This window comes from Jaculus jaculus, chromosome 3 (genome assembly GCF_020740685.1).
Source record: "Jaculus jaculus isolate mJacJac1 chromosome 3, mJacJac1.mat.Y.cur, whole genome shotgun sequence".
NCBI classification, from domain to species: Eukaryota; Metazoa; Chordata; class Mammalia; order Rodentia; family Dipodidae; genus Jaculus; species Jaculus jaculus.
This window is the reverse complement of record NC_059104.1, coordinates 177,399,222-177,412,919: the sequence shown is the minus strand read 5'-3', so window position 1 is coordinate 177,412,919 and position 13,698 is coordinate 177,399,222.

The following is a 13,698-nucleotide window of genomic DNA, read 5'->3' as shown; positions in this document are numbered from 1 at the left end:
TTATGATGGTCTTGTGTAGGTAGTGTCAGGCACTGTGAGGTCATGGATATCCAGGCCATTGTGTGTCTGGGGGGAGCACATTGTAAGGAGTCCTACCCTTCCTTTGGCTCTTACATCCTTTCCACCATGTCTTCCGCAATAGACCCTGAGATTTGAAGGTATATAGAGATATTGCAGTTTGAGCACTCCTGTCACTTCTTTCCAGCACCATGATACCTCCTGAGTTATCCCACAGTCATTGCCATCTGAAAAGAGAAGATTCTCTATGAAAAGTGAGAGTAGCATTAATATAAGGGTATAACCATTAAGAGAAGTGCTTACTGGGCAGTTTGATAAGCATAGTATATACATTTAGCCAGACAGCAGCAGACATTACACCCCTAGGGCTCATGACTACCCCTGTTTTAAGTTTTCAGTATCAGGGATGTATTCCCTCCCATGGAGCGGGCCTCCAGTCCAATTAGAGGGCAGCTGGTTTCCACCATGACAGATGTGCCACTATTGCACCTGTTGGCTCATTTGGCCTTGCTGGCCAAATATAAGGCTTGCAGTGTTCACTGTTGCAGACTCTGCATTCCTGTATCCCCTGTTTAATTGTATTCTTTCCTATGCTTCATCCCATATAACTCCCCATCCATTTCCTACATGACCTGGACTTTCTTTTCTTTTCTTTAAATATTTTTTTTAAAATTTATTTATTTATTTGAGAGCGACAGACACAGAGAGAAAGCCAGATAGAGGGAGAGAGAGAGAATGGGCGCGCCAGGGCTTCCAGCCTCTGCAAACGAACTCCAGACGCGTGCGCCCCCTTGTGCATCTGGCTAACGTGGGACCTGGGGAACCGAGCCTCGAACCGGGGTCCTTAGGCTTCACAGGCAAGCGCTTAACTGCTAAGCCATCTCTTCAGCCCTTCTTTTCTTTTTTTGTTTGTTTTTGAGGTAGGGTTTCAGTCTAGTCTAGGTTGACCTGGACTTCACTATGTAGACTCAGGGTGGCCTCAAACTCATAGCGATCCTCCTACTTCTGTCTCCTGAATGCTGGGATTAAAGGTGTGCCACCATGCCCAGCTTGCCCTGCATTTTCATTTGGTACCCAGTGCCACTCACTCTGAAGAACTGTCACCCGACTTGCCAGGCCCACGAATACTGTTTTTACAAGTACAGCAGAGTTAGGCTGACAACTCTGGTGTCAATAGGCCTGCCACTATGGTGGCTGCCACCTTTATTGACCTAAGATCAGAGCACCCAGGATTGTCCCCATCCACCATCTTCCCCTCTTGAACTGTGAGCTTAAGGTAAGCATGTTCATTAGTGTACATTTTAAACATGCATTGAATGTGTCAGCCACCAAAATAGCCCACATACATGTATGTAGGCAAATAAAATCTCCAAGCTTCTTTGGCTTAAGGTGGGCATGCTTTTGGAACGAACTGCTCAGCTCTCCTTACCTCTGAGAGTAGTGCATCTTTCTCCACTCCCCTATCGCTTTTCCATGCTTATTTTGGCTTAGTTCTCAGTAAGGCGCAAACCTGCCTTGTTCGGTTACAGCAGCTTCTTGGTCCTGATTACCAGCTGGTCTCCACACTGCCATCTTGTACTGGCCTGCTGGCATCTCCAGCTCTCGTGTGACCATCTTGGAATGTCACACATGCTGTCAGTCCTGAGTGACATGAGCCAACCCACTCGTGTTGACAGCAGTACTTCACTGAACATGTGCACGTGAAGAACACGGCTACCAGCTCGGGGTGGACCTGGTTCCAGTCCACAGGTAAGTAGAGGTCTGAGCTCCGGAGGTCCCGGCTTGTTGCAGGGTCAGGCTTGTTGCTTTGTGGTGTTTGCTGGCTGAGGATGGTTTTTTTCTCTCTGCTAGAATGTATGAAAGAAGCTTCTTCCACCACTGACAGAACTTCCCCTTGGATCTGTAAACTGAAATTAATCCCATTCTTCCCATTAAAAAAAAGAAAAAAAGAATTCGGCTACCAGGCTGGGGTGGTTAACCTGCATTGCCAACCTGAGGAGGTTTAGAATCACCTAGGAGCCACACCTCTGGCTTCCAGAGAGGCTTCACTGAGATGAGCGAAGCTCACCTTGAGTATGGGTGGAATCCCCTCGTGGGCTAGGGTCCTGGGCTGAACAGAAAGGAGACAGTGAGGGCTGGAGAGATGGCTTAGTGGTTAAGGGCTTGACTGTGAAGCCTAAGGACCCTGGTTTGAATTTAGATTCCCCAGGACCCATGTTATCCAGACTCACAAAGGGACCCATGCATCTGGACTTCGTTTGCAGTATCTGGAGGCCCTGGTGCACCCATTCCCTCTCTCTCTCTCTCTCTCTCTCTCTCTCTATCTGACCCTTTCTCTGCCTGTCGCTCTCAAATACATTAAATTAAAAAAAGAAAGAAAGAAGACAGGGAGCTGAGCAGCAGTATTTCTCTCTCCATTTCCTGGTTGTGGGTATAATGCAAAAGGCCATCTCACACTCTCCCTGCCAGGATAAACCGCTTCTTAAATCATGAACAAAATAAGTCCTTCCATTCCTCCCATAAGTTGCTTTTGCCAGGTATTTTGCCAAAGTCACAAGAAAAGTAACTAATACAGAGACACAGCTCACTTGAACCCAGGGCACGGGACAGAATTATTTCTAAAGACTTCTCTTCTGAGGCATCAATGAGCAATGCAGGGAAAACCAAAACAAAACAGAGGCTCTGGGATGGGGCAGCAGACCCTCAGTACTGTGGATAAGCTTCTTAACCTTCCAGAGTTTTAGAGCTCTCATTTGGACAATCACACAAATAAAAGTACCTTGCAGACTGGCTGTAAGGTTCACCCATCTCCCTAGTTTGTGGATAGCATCTGTGCTCCGTGCCTCTCTCTGGGAAGACTCCTCTCTCTCTCTCTCTTTCTCTGTCCAAATTTCCTTTTTTTAACTAATAGTTCTATTGGATTAGGGCCCACCCTAATGATCTCATCTTAACTAATTACATCCCCAACAACCTTATTTCCAAATAAGGCCACATTCTGAGGTACTGGGGCCTAGGGCTTCCACATGGGAATTGGGGTAACTCGACGCAACTTACAATAGTAAGTCAACATTATCTGTCAGAAGGTTTTAATAAAGCCTTGGTTATGGATGGGATTTTAGTGGATTTAAGTGGCAACCATTCAACCTTATCCGTGAGCTGCATTCTGTGGCCGGGCATGACAGGCACAGTCTGATCGACAGTAGCCAATCTATGGATAACCTCACAGATCCCCAAGGTCATATGTAGAGGTCAAATCTGAAAAGGTGGTTTTCTTTTCTTTTTTTTTTCCTTGTGTTTTGCTTTTCTTTTTCCATGAAAACAGTGGTGTTGATAAAAGATCAGGGTGCTCCCAAGAGTCATGAGGGTCACACCTGAGCCACGTGTCCATGTTGGAGTCGTAGGGTTTAGGGCCTGGCCCAGGTCCGCTTTCAACCCAAGCAGCTCCAAAGCAGCTTCATGCTGAACAGTGAATTAATTCTAACTCTGCTAGAAACCAGAGGGTCTCGATCACCCCGATCTGTAGAGAACCTGGTTCTCACAGAAACAGCAGTATAAGCCGTGCCCAGCAGCTGGTAAGCGGGCTCTCTGTGTGCAGCACCAAATGGATGGCAAAGTAAAAAGCCAGAGGGGCATGAGGACGTGTGCAGGACAGAACAGCTGTCATGAGCCCTCAGCTTCTGATACCCACTCTACCTTTAAAAACTTTTATTTTATTTTTATTTATGTATTTATTTGACAGAGAAAGGAAGAGAGAGAGAGAGAATGAGAATGGGCATGCCAGGGCTTCCATCCACTGCAAATGAACTCCAGACATGTGTGCCCCCTTGTGCATCTGGCTAACGTGGGTCCTGGGGAATCAAACCTGGGTCCTTTGGTTATGCAGGCAAATGCCTTAGCTACTAAGCCATTCCTCTCTAGTCCCAAAATTTTATTTTTAAGAAGAGAGAGAGAGAGGGAGAGAGAGAGAGAGAGGAAAGAATAGGCACGCCAGGGCAGCCTGCCACTGCAAACAAACTCCAGATACATGCCCTACTTTGTGCATCTGGCTCTACATAGGTACTGGGGAATCAAACCTGAGCCATCAAGCTTTGCATGCAAGTGACTTTAGCCACTGGACAATCTCCCCAGCCCCACCCCCTTTTTGACACCAAAAAACAAAACAAACAACCCCCCCCAAACAAAAAACAAACAAAAAAACCCCACCTAGGTGTGGGGATGCTTGTCATCCAGTCAGTGCTGGGAACTAGAGGAGAGCAGAACCCCAGGGCTTGCTGCCAGCCAGTCTAGCCTAGCTGCTGAGCTGCAGGGCCCCTAAGACATGATGTATCAGCTGGGCATGGTGGCGCATGCCTTTACTCCCAGCACTCTGGAGGCAGAGGTAGGAGGATCACCGTGAGTTCAAGGCCACCCTGAGACTATTCCAGGTCAGTCTGGGCTAGAGCAAGACTACCTCGGAAAAAAAAAGAGAGAGAGAGAGAAATGATGGATCAAAAAGAGTCAGATTGGGCTGGAGAGATGGCTTAGTGGTTAAGCGCTTGCCTGTGAAGCCTAAGGACCCGGGTTCAAGGCTCGATTCCCCATGACCCACATTGGCCAGATACACAAGGGGGCGCATGCGTCTGGAGTTCATTTGCAGTGGCCGGAGGCCCTGGTGCGCCCATTCTCTCTCTCTATCTGCCTCTTTCTCTCTGTCTGTTGCTCTCAAATAAATAAATACAAATAAACAAAAAAAAAAATTTAAAAAGTCAGATGATGTTCTGAAGAACAAAACCACAGGTTGTCCTCTGGCCTCCACTGTGCACACACGAACACGTGCACACGCACATACACACGTGTTTGTGCTCACAAACATAATAACCAAAGGTAAGATTTGGGCACTTGGAGGGCCTTGGTGATCTAAAGGTTCCGAGTTATTTTGTTGCAGGGGAGGTTTTCTTCCTTGTGAGCAAAGTGGTATCATCCCACACACCCGCCGCGCCGGCCGCCTCTGAGCTCTCCACCTCTTCTCTGACCAAGCTGGCATAGGGCTGTGGGCAGTCAGAAGTGGACCCCAGCCAGGAAAGCGGACAGTTTGCAGGTGAGATAGGAACCCATATGGAGTCCAGGGTGCTCTGGAGCAGCCTGGACCATCGAGGCTGGGCTGGGAGGCTGGAACTTTTGACTCTCAGGTGTGGAGATGGACAGGACTCCTTCTTCCCCTGGGAGAAGGTGCCAGCTTTCCGCGGCAGTAGGAGGGTCCAAAGGAAAACAAGAACGCGAAAAGGAGAGTACAAGACAGAGAGAGAGTCCTTTCTGTTGCACCTGGTCGTCTCTGCCAGACAGCATTAGTGTGCATGGCATTTAGATGTGTCTCGCTAGTTGTCCCAGAGAGATTGGACTGGGTTGGGGAGGTGGCGGAAAGCAAGAAATAAGAGCAGTTAGGGGCTGGAGAGATGGCTTAGCGGTTAAGCGCTTGCCTGTGAAGCCTAAGGACCCCGGTTCGAGGCTCGGTTCCCCAGGTCCCACGTTAGCCAGATGCACAAGGGGGCGCACGCGTCTGGAGTTCGTTTGCAGAGGCTGGAAGCCCTGGCGCGCCCATTCTCTCTCTCTCCCTCTATTTGTCTTTCTGTGTCTGTCGCTCTCAAATAAATAAATAAATAAAAACTTTAAAAAAAAGAACAGTTAGGAGACCCCAGAGGAAAGGACGTGGTGTGCTGGGGAGAAGGCTCGGCAGGCAAGAGTGCTTGCAGCAAACCATGAGGGTCTGGCAAGGCCTGATTCATCCTGAGTTCTCTTCCCAGCTCCCGCATAAACAGCTGCGCATGGCCATGCGTACCTGTAACTCCAGTCCCGTGGGGAGTGACGAGGAGAGAATAACTGGGCCTTTTATTGGTCAGTTAGTCTGACCAAAAAAAAAAAAAAAAAAAAAAAAAAGACAACTCCAGCTTCAGTGAGAGATGCCATTGCAAGGAACCAAGTGGAAGAGAGATGGAGGAGGACAACTGAGTCCTCTGGCCTCTCCAAATGCACGGGAGGGATCTGCACACACACACACACACACACACACACACACACACACACACACACACGAGCAAGTCATTATTGAATGAATGATTGATTTCACTGTGTATACTATTAAGCTGCAGTTTTGGGCGTCTGCTTTGGCTAAAAGACATCTCACTTGAACCAGTTCCCTAAGGACAGTGGCTGGTCTTCAGACTTCTGGGAGAATATCCCCCTTCCTTTCCCATCTCCTCCTTTGACATTGAATCCTTAGTCTTTACCTCCTGGGAAGTCCCGTTTGACTGAAGTCCTCAAGACCCTATTTCTTCTCTCTTCCCATCACTCTATCTCTCTCTGTTTGCAAATAAATAAATAAAACATAAAAAGTGGGCTGGAGAGGTGGTTTCATGGTTAAAGCACTTGCCCATGAAGCCTAAGGACCCAGGTTCGATTCCCCAGTACCCACATAAACTGTAGGCACATGGCGGTGCATGCATCTGGAGTTTGTTTTCAGTGGCTAGAGGCCCTGGCATGCCCATTCTCTCCCTCTCCCTATCTCTCTCTCTGCCTCTTTCTTTCAAATAAGTAAAAATAAAAATTTTTAAAAAATGAATCAAACTTCAAAAGTATCTGTTAGACACAACTATTCTCTTGGATCTGTGCTTCTGCCCCCATCACTGTGTCTTCTTCTCTGCTAGGACCTCCTTGGGTCTCCTTTTTATTTTTATTTTTATATTTTAGTTTTTAGAACATTTAAATTTATTTAATTGCCCTTGAATTCTTTTTTTCTCTTTTCACAATTTTTATTAGCATTTTCCATGATTTCCTCTTTATTTTTTTGAGAAAGAATCTTTAGCCCAGACTGGCCTCAAACTTGAAAATGACCTTAAACTTGTGATCCTCCTGTCTCCACCCCGCAAGAGTTGGGATTCTGGGAATGCACCACCGTGCCTGGCTCACGTGCCAGGTCCTCATGAACACTACTCAGGCACTGGACCAACTGAGCCACATTCCCAGCCCCTCCTGTAACTTTTACTACATCTCATTCTGTGCTCTGGTGAACTTTATTCCTCTGCCTCTGTAGTCTCAGCTGTTACTTGCATAAAAGCAAACTCCATTTTTTTTTTTTCATGTCATTTTTCAGCACATCAGAACCCACGCTCCAGCACCCTACATCATAAGCGGGTGCTCTGTGGGTCACGGATGGCAACTCACAGCAGAGCCATGATAGCTGGTTCGACCCACACACCTGAGGAAGGGAACCCGCTCTGCTCAGGCCCTTGTTGCTAACGGGGAACCCCTCACCCAAGGGCTTGTCCCCAGGGTCTTGTCTTGCAAGGTTTTTTTTTTTTTAATTTTATTTGAGAGTGACAGACACAGAGAGAAAGACAGATACAGGGAGAGAGAGAGAATGGGCGCTCCAGGGCTGAAGCCTCTGCAAACGAACTCCAGACGCATGCGCCCCCTTGTGCATCTGGCTAATGTGGGTCCTGGGGAACCGAGCCTCGAACCGGGGTCCTTAGGCTTCACAGGCAAGCACTTAACCGCTAAGCCATCTCTCCAGCCCGCAGGGTTTTCAACCCCAGAATACTTACACCATTCAGAAACGCATAGCAGCATTGTTTCCACCAAGGCAAGGTGAGGGAGGGCCTCATCACCCTTCAAGCTAGCTTTTGAAGAATCCAAAACAGGCTTCCATGTGCTCAGATGTCTTTTGCTTTTAAACCCAGAGGAAGAAGGGAAGATCACAAAGGGAGGCTCAGATCCAAAGTGAATTCTTCAGTCTAGCACACGGTTTATTTTAAATGTGAAAGTTCAGAGTTACAAAAACAAATGGTTCTGAGGCATAGCCATCTCTCCAAGTTTGAAGGATGTGCTCAGATAATTGTTTGGATGATTTTATTGTTGAAATAAAAGAGGTACTAGGGCTGTAGAACATTGTAACAGAATGATGTAAAAAGTAAATAATGACAATATAGGGTCCAGGATCCCAAGGATGGTGTGGTATTTTGAATTTATGTCCCCCAATAGACTCAAATGTTTTATTAAAGCTTGTAACTTGGATTTCCAGCCACCTGGCTGGAAGAGGTGTCACTGTGGACAGATACTGTGGTGCAGGCCTGTGTTACTGGGGCAGATCTGAATTCCAGCCTAAGGTAGGCAGAGTGTTTGAGCTCTGCCTTGGGTTCCTAGAGCATGCTTGCTTGTGGTACTGATGGTGGTTTTAATTTTTTTGATTATTTTTATTTATTTATTTGAGAGTGACAGACACAGAGAGAAAGGCAGATAGAGATAGAGATAGAGATAGAGATAGAGATAGAGATAGAGAGAAAGAGAGAGAGAGAGAATGGGTGCGCCAGGGCCTCCAGCCACTGCAAACGAACTCCATATGTGATTGCCCCCTTGTGCATCTGGCTAACGTGAGTCCTGAGGAATCGAGCCTTGAATCAGGGTCTTTAGGCTTCACAGGCAAGTGCTTAACCGCTAAGCCATCTCTCCAGCCCCTGGTGGTGGTTTTTCTCTGAGTGGATTTGGTAAGGGGGACAGCTTCTTCCACCATTATGGAACATCCTCTGGATCTGTAAGCTTCAAATAAATCCCTTCCTCCCATAAACTGTGTCTGGTTTAGGGGTTCATCCCAGAGGTGTGGAGCTGACTATGACATATGGGAAGGAGAAAAAAAAACAGCCCTGGTTTGTATTAACCTGATGTGGCCCCAGGAGGGCCCACTTTTTTTTTCCCAGAAATACCAAACTTTTATAGTTTGAATCTGAAATAAGCCCTCACAGGACCCATTTTTAAATGCTTGCTCCCCATGTGCTGGCACTGTCTGGGGCTTCGTGGAACCTTAGGAATATGGGGCCTGGCTGGAAGAAGTAGGTCATTAGGTGTGGGTTCCTGGGTCCTTGCTCCGGGGGCCAGTCGTGGTCCCCCCACAAAGGCGTCCAGGCAACGGGGTTGGGTGAGCATTGAACAGTTGAACAGCTCTCTCAGTTTATTGTCAGGGAAATGGGTTTATAAGCATCTGAGGGGGGGGAGGAAGGGTCCTAAGGGGATTGGTGGATTTAAATGCTGCTAGCCTATGCCTAGGGATGTTCCTTCCAGCACTTAGGGAGTCAGGTGCAGCTCCTGGGGAGAGAATCAGGTGATCTACAGAGGGTCACAGGGCTGTGTGAAGGTGCTGGCTGATAAGGAGTTTCCTAGGCGACTGGTCAAAGGTCACAAGGCTATGGGCAGAGCCTAAGTTCAGGTGTGCTGGGCTTGGAGAGGGAGTGGCCTCCTATAGCCCCGGGGTCCTTAGCCATGCCTGGCAGCTCAGGCCCCTCTCCTGAAGGCTTCAGCCAGCGCCTGGCAGTGCCCAACAATTAGGGGTGAGCCTTTGAAGGCTGTTGCTATGTCCCAGTCGCTGTCTGCTTCCTGGGGTGCAGTGATGTGAACAAGCCTCCACCACATGCTCCAACCACCATGAACTCTGGTAGGCCTCCCATGCTGTGATGAAACTGTGAGCCCACAAAAATCTTTCTTCTCTTGAGTCATTTCTACTAGGTATGTAGACCACAGGAACATGAAAGTAACTAGCCGATAAGCCAGCTGTTGGATGGATTTACTGACTGAGAGCAATGTTAGCCAGGTAAACTGCTGTGAAGAAGAGAAGGGGCCTGGAGAGATGGCTTAGCACTTAAGGCACTTGCCTGCAAAGCCTACGAACCCAGGTTCGATTCCCCAATATCCATGTCAGCGAGATGCAAAAAAAGAGGCGCATGCATCTGGAGTTGTTTTACAGTGGCTGGATGCCCTGGTGTACCCATTCTCTCTATCTGCCCCTCTCTCTATTTAAAAAAGAAAATAAAAGGAAAAAAAGAAGAGAAGGGTCTGCAGAATTAATTCCTGCCTTCCTTCCACCCCTGCCTACCTGGTTTTGTGAGAAAAAAAATTAAAAAAAAAATTAACTTGGCTTTAGGTAACATTAACTCAATCAGGCATCTTTTCAAAATGGATTTCCTGGAGTGATAGGATAAAATTCTGCTTCAGTCACTGAAGGAAAGACCCCAGGTCTTGGGATGCTCAGGCCGTGGGGCAGAGGAATCTTGTAAAGTGGGATTTGAAAAGATTAAGGCACTTGCCTGTCAAGCCTCAGGACCCAGGTTCAGTTCCCCAGAATCCATGTAAGCCGGATGCACATGGTGGCACATGGATCTGGAATTCATTTGCAGTGCTGGAGACCCTGGCACACCCATTGTGTCTCTTTCTCTGCCAAGTAAATAAATAAGTAAAATATTTAAAAGTAAAAAGAAAGAGACCCAAGACCCTGGAGGTAATGGGCCAGCGGATGGCAGATGGGGAAGAGGATTTCAGGTTTAGAGACGGTAAGCCCAGGGGTGGAGGTGAAGTAGAGGAGTAGTAAGGCCAGCGAGAGGGGCAAGTTCTAGGAGATCAGGATAGAATTGCAGAGCGTCTTTTAGGTTTGTTTGTTTTTTTCAGACAGGTTCTTACTAGTAGTCCAGGTTGGCCTCAAACTCACTATTCTCCACTCTCAATTTCCTGAGTTGGGGTGCAGGCATGCACCACCCTACATGGCCAAAGTTAGCTTCCTGTTTTTTTGTGTGTGTGTATGAGTATATTTGTATTTTTTTAATTAATTAATTAATTTATTTATTAGAGTCAGAGAGAGAGAGAGAGAGAGAGATAGTGAGAGAGAGAATGGGCATGCCAGGGCCTCCAGCCACTGCAAACGAACTCCAGACACATGTGCCCCCTTGTGCATCTGGCTTATGTGGGTGCTGGGGAATTGAACCTGGGTCCTTTGACTTTGTAGGCAAGCACCTTAACCACTAAACAATCCCTCAAGCCCTGTATTTGTATGTGTGTGTGTATGTGCATATGTGTACAGGCAGGTGTGTGGGCATATGAGGGCACATGTGTGTGAAGGGCAGAGGACAACCCTGGATGTTATTTGGAATATCATTCACTTTTTTTTTTTTTAAATTTTTATTTATTTATTTGAGAGCAACAGACACAGAGAGAAAGACAGATAGAGGGAGAGAGAGAGAGAATGGGCGCGCCAGAGCTTCCAGCTTCTGCAAACGAACTCCAGACGCGTGCGCCCCCTTGTGCATCTGGCTAACATGGGACCTGGGGAACCGAGCCTCGAACTGGGGTCCTTAGGCTTCACAGGCAAGCGGTTAACCGCGAAGCCATCTCTCCAGCCCTCATTCACTTTTTTGAGTCTGGTTCTCTCATTGGTCTGGAGCTCACCAATTAGGCTGGGCTGGCTGGCCAGCAAGTCTCGGGGATTCTCCCATTTCTGCCTCCCTAGCTCTGGAATTAGGGGCACATGCCACAACTTGTGGAGATTTTTATATGGGTTCTGAGGATAGAACGCAGGTCCTCATGCTTGAAAGGCAAACACTTAACTATTGGGCTATTTCTTGAATCCAGCCTTTAAATTTTTTATCTATTTAAGACAGACAGAGAGAGAGAGAGAGAGAATGGGCACATCAGGGCCTTTAGCCACTGCAAATGAACTCCAGACACATGCACCACTTTGTGCACTTGGCTTAGGTGGGTATTGGGAAATTGAACCTGAGGCCTTAGGCTTTGCAGGCAAGCGCCTTAACCACTAAGCCATCTGTCCAGCCCCACGAATCCAACTTTTTTTTTTAAGGCAAGCCCAGCAGACTGGTCTTGTTTTAATGAGAAAGAGCACAAGATAGAATTAGCATGCCAGGGTCTTCAGCCATTGTAATTGAATTCCAGATGTGTGTGCTGCCTTGTGCACACGTGTGACCTTGTGCATGTGTCACCTTGTGTGTCTGGCTTAAGTGGGATCTGGAGAGTCAAACATGGGTCCTTAGGCTTTGTAGGCAAGTGCCTTAACTGCTAAGCCATCTCCCCAGCCCTGAATTCAGCTATTTTATTTTTTAATTTTAATTTTTTGGTTTTTGGAGGTACAGTCTCACTCTAGCCCAGGCTGACCTGGAATTCACTATGCAATCTCAGGGTGGCCTCAAACTCACAGCGATCCTCCTACCTCTGCCTCCTAAGTGCTGGGATTAAAGACGTGCATCACCATACTGGCTCCAGCTTTTTAAAAAAATACTGAATACATGGGAAGTCATTGGAAGGTTATGAGCAAAGGAGTGACATGGTATAATATAATTGCAAAGCATTACCACATTGTGGAGGCAGGGGAACAGTGAGAAGATAAATACATTAATTATGCTAAACAATAGTATGGTGGCTTAGGCCAGGGTGGAGCAAGCACAAAATGTTTAGGTTCTGGAGACGTGTGTGCTTTCTGGATGGGAACCCTGAGGAGTGTGGGGGGAGTGGGAAGCATCATGGATGGTGCTTCTATTTTGTACTTGAGCAGTCTGGAGGTTGCCATCCACTGAGAGGGAGAAGGCTGAAGGCAGAGCAGAGACTCATGTTGGAGGAAGTGAGTTGGGAGTGTCCCTGAGACATCCAAGAAGAGATATTAAGTGGCCATTGGCTATGTGACTTGGGAACCTGAGGGACAAGTCCAGGCTGAACAGAGTACAGATACTAGAAAAAATCCTGACCTTGGAGCTAGGGAGACGAAGACAGGGTGTCGTAGTCAACTTCACATTGCTGGGATGAACCTCCAGACCAGACAGAGTTATGGGAGGAAGGGAATATGCTGAAGCTTACAGGTCCAGAGAAGTTCCATAGTGGTGGTAGAAATTGGCCCCCTTTCAAAGATCCATGCAGAGAGAGATGCCACCACCACCAGCACAAACAAGCACCCTTCAGGAGCCCCAAGTAGAACTCGAGCACTTTGCATATCTTTAGATTGGAATTCAGATCTTCCCCTAGTAACAAACACCTTAGGGCTGGACTCCAGGATCCACCCAGTGACACCTCCTCCAGCCAGGTAGCTGAAAATCCAAGAAGCTTTAATAAAACTCCTGAGTCTACTGGGGGATGTCCATTCAAACTACCACATGGGGGGGTGGTCCCTGGGAGAGATCTCTAGCACCTTTGTAAAATTCCAGGCATGGGAACATGTGTCTGTGATGGAAGTTGGGGAGATGAAGACAGTCAGGCATGGGAACATGTGTCTGTGATGGAAGTTGGGGAGATGAAGACAGTCAGGCATGGGAACATGTGTCTGTGATGGAAGTTGGGGAGATGAAGACAGGGGGTCCCTGGGAGTGGATAGCAACTAAGGAAGACACCAGATGTCAACCTCTGGCCTTCACACCCATGTAAGTACAGCCTCACACGCATGTACCCCACATACACAAACATGCATTCATACACAAGCACATTACACATGTATCTCCCCCCAAAGTTTGAGCTTGCACAAAGTAGTCTTGGCAGTGAGTTTGGATTTAAAAAAAAGGGTCTTGAGCTGAGGACCGAGCCTGGAGCAATTCACTGTTGCGCATCAGGAAGAAGAGCAGGAATGCATCCCCTCCTCATTCCTACCTTTTCTTTTCTTTTCTTTTTTGGATCATGACGGAAAGACAACTATCATATTTAATTCAGTTAGCCTTCACTGGAAGAAAGGGGTTTGCTCTTCTGAGCACCATGTGATTTCTGCAACTTCAAAAACTTTTCCAAAGAAAATGCTGCAGCCCTGGCTTGGGAAGAATACCTCCCTCATGGTATAGGCAGCAAACCAGGACTAGTGAGACTGGCTTTTAGTACTATTCATCTAGGGGTGAAATGAAA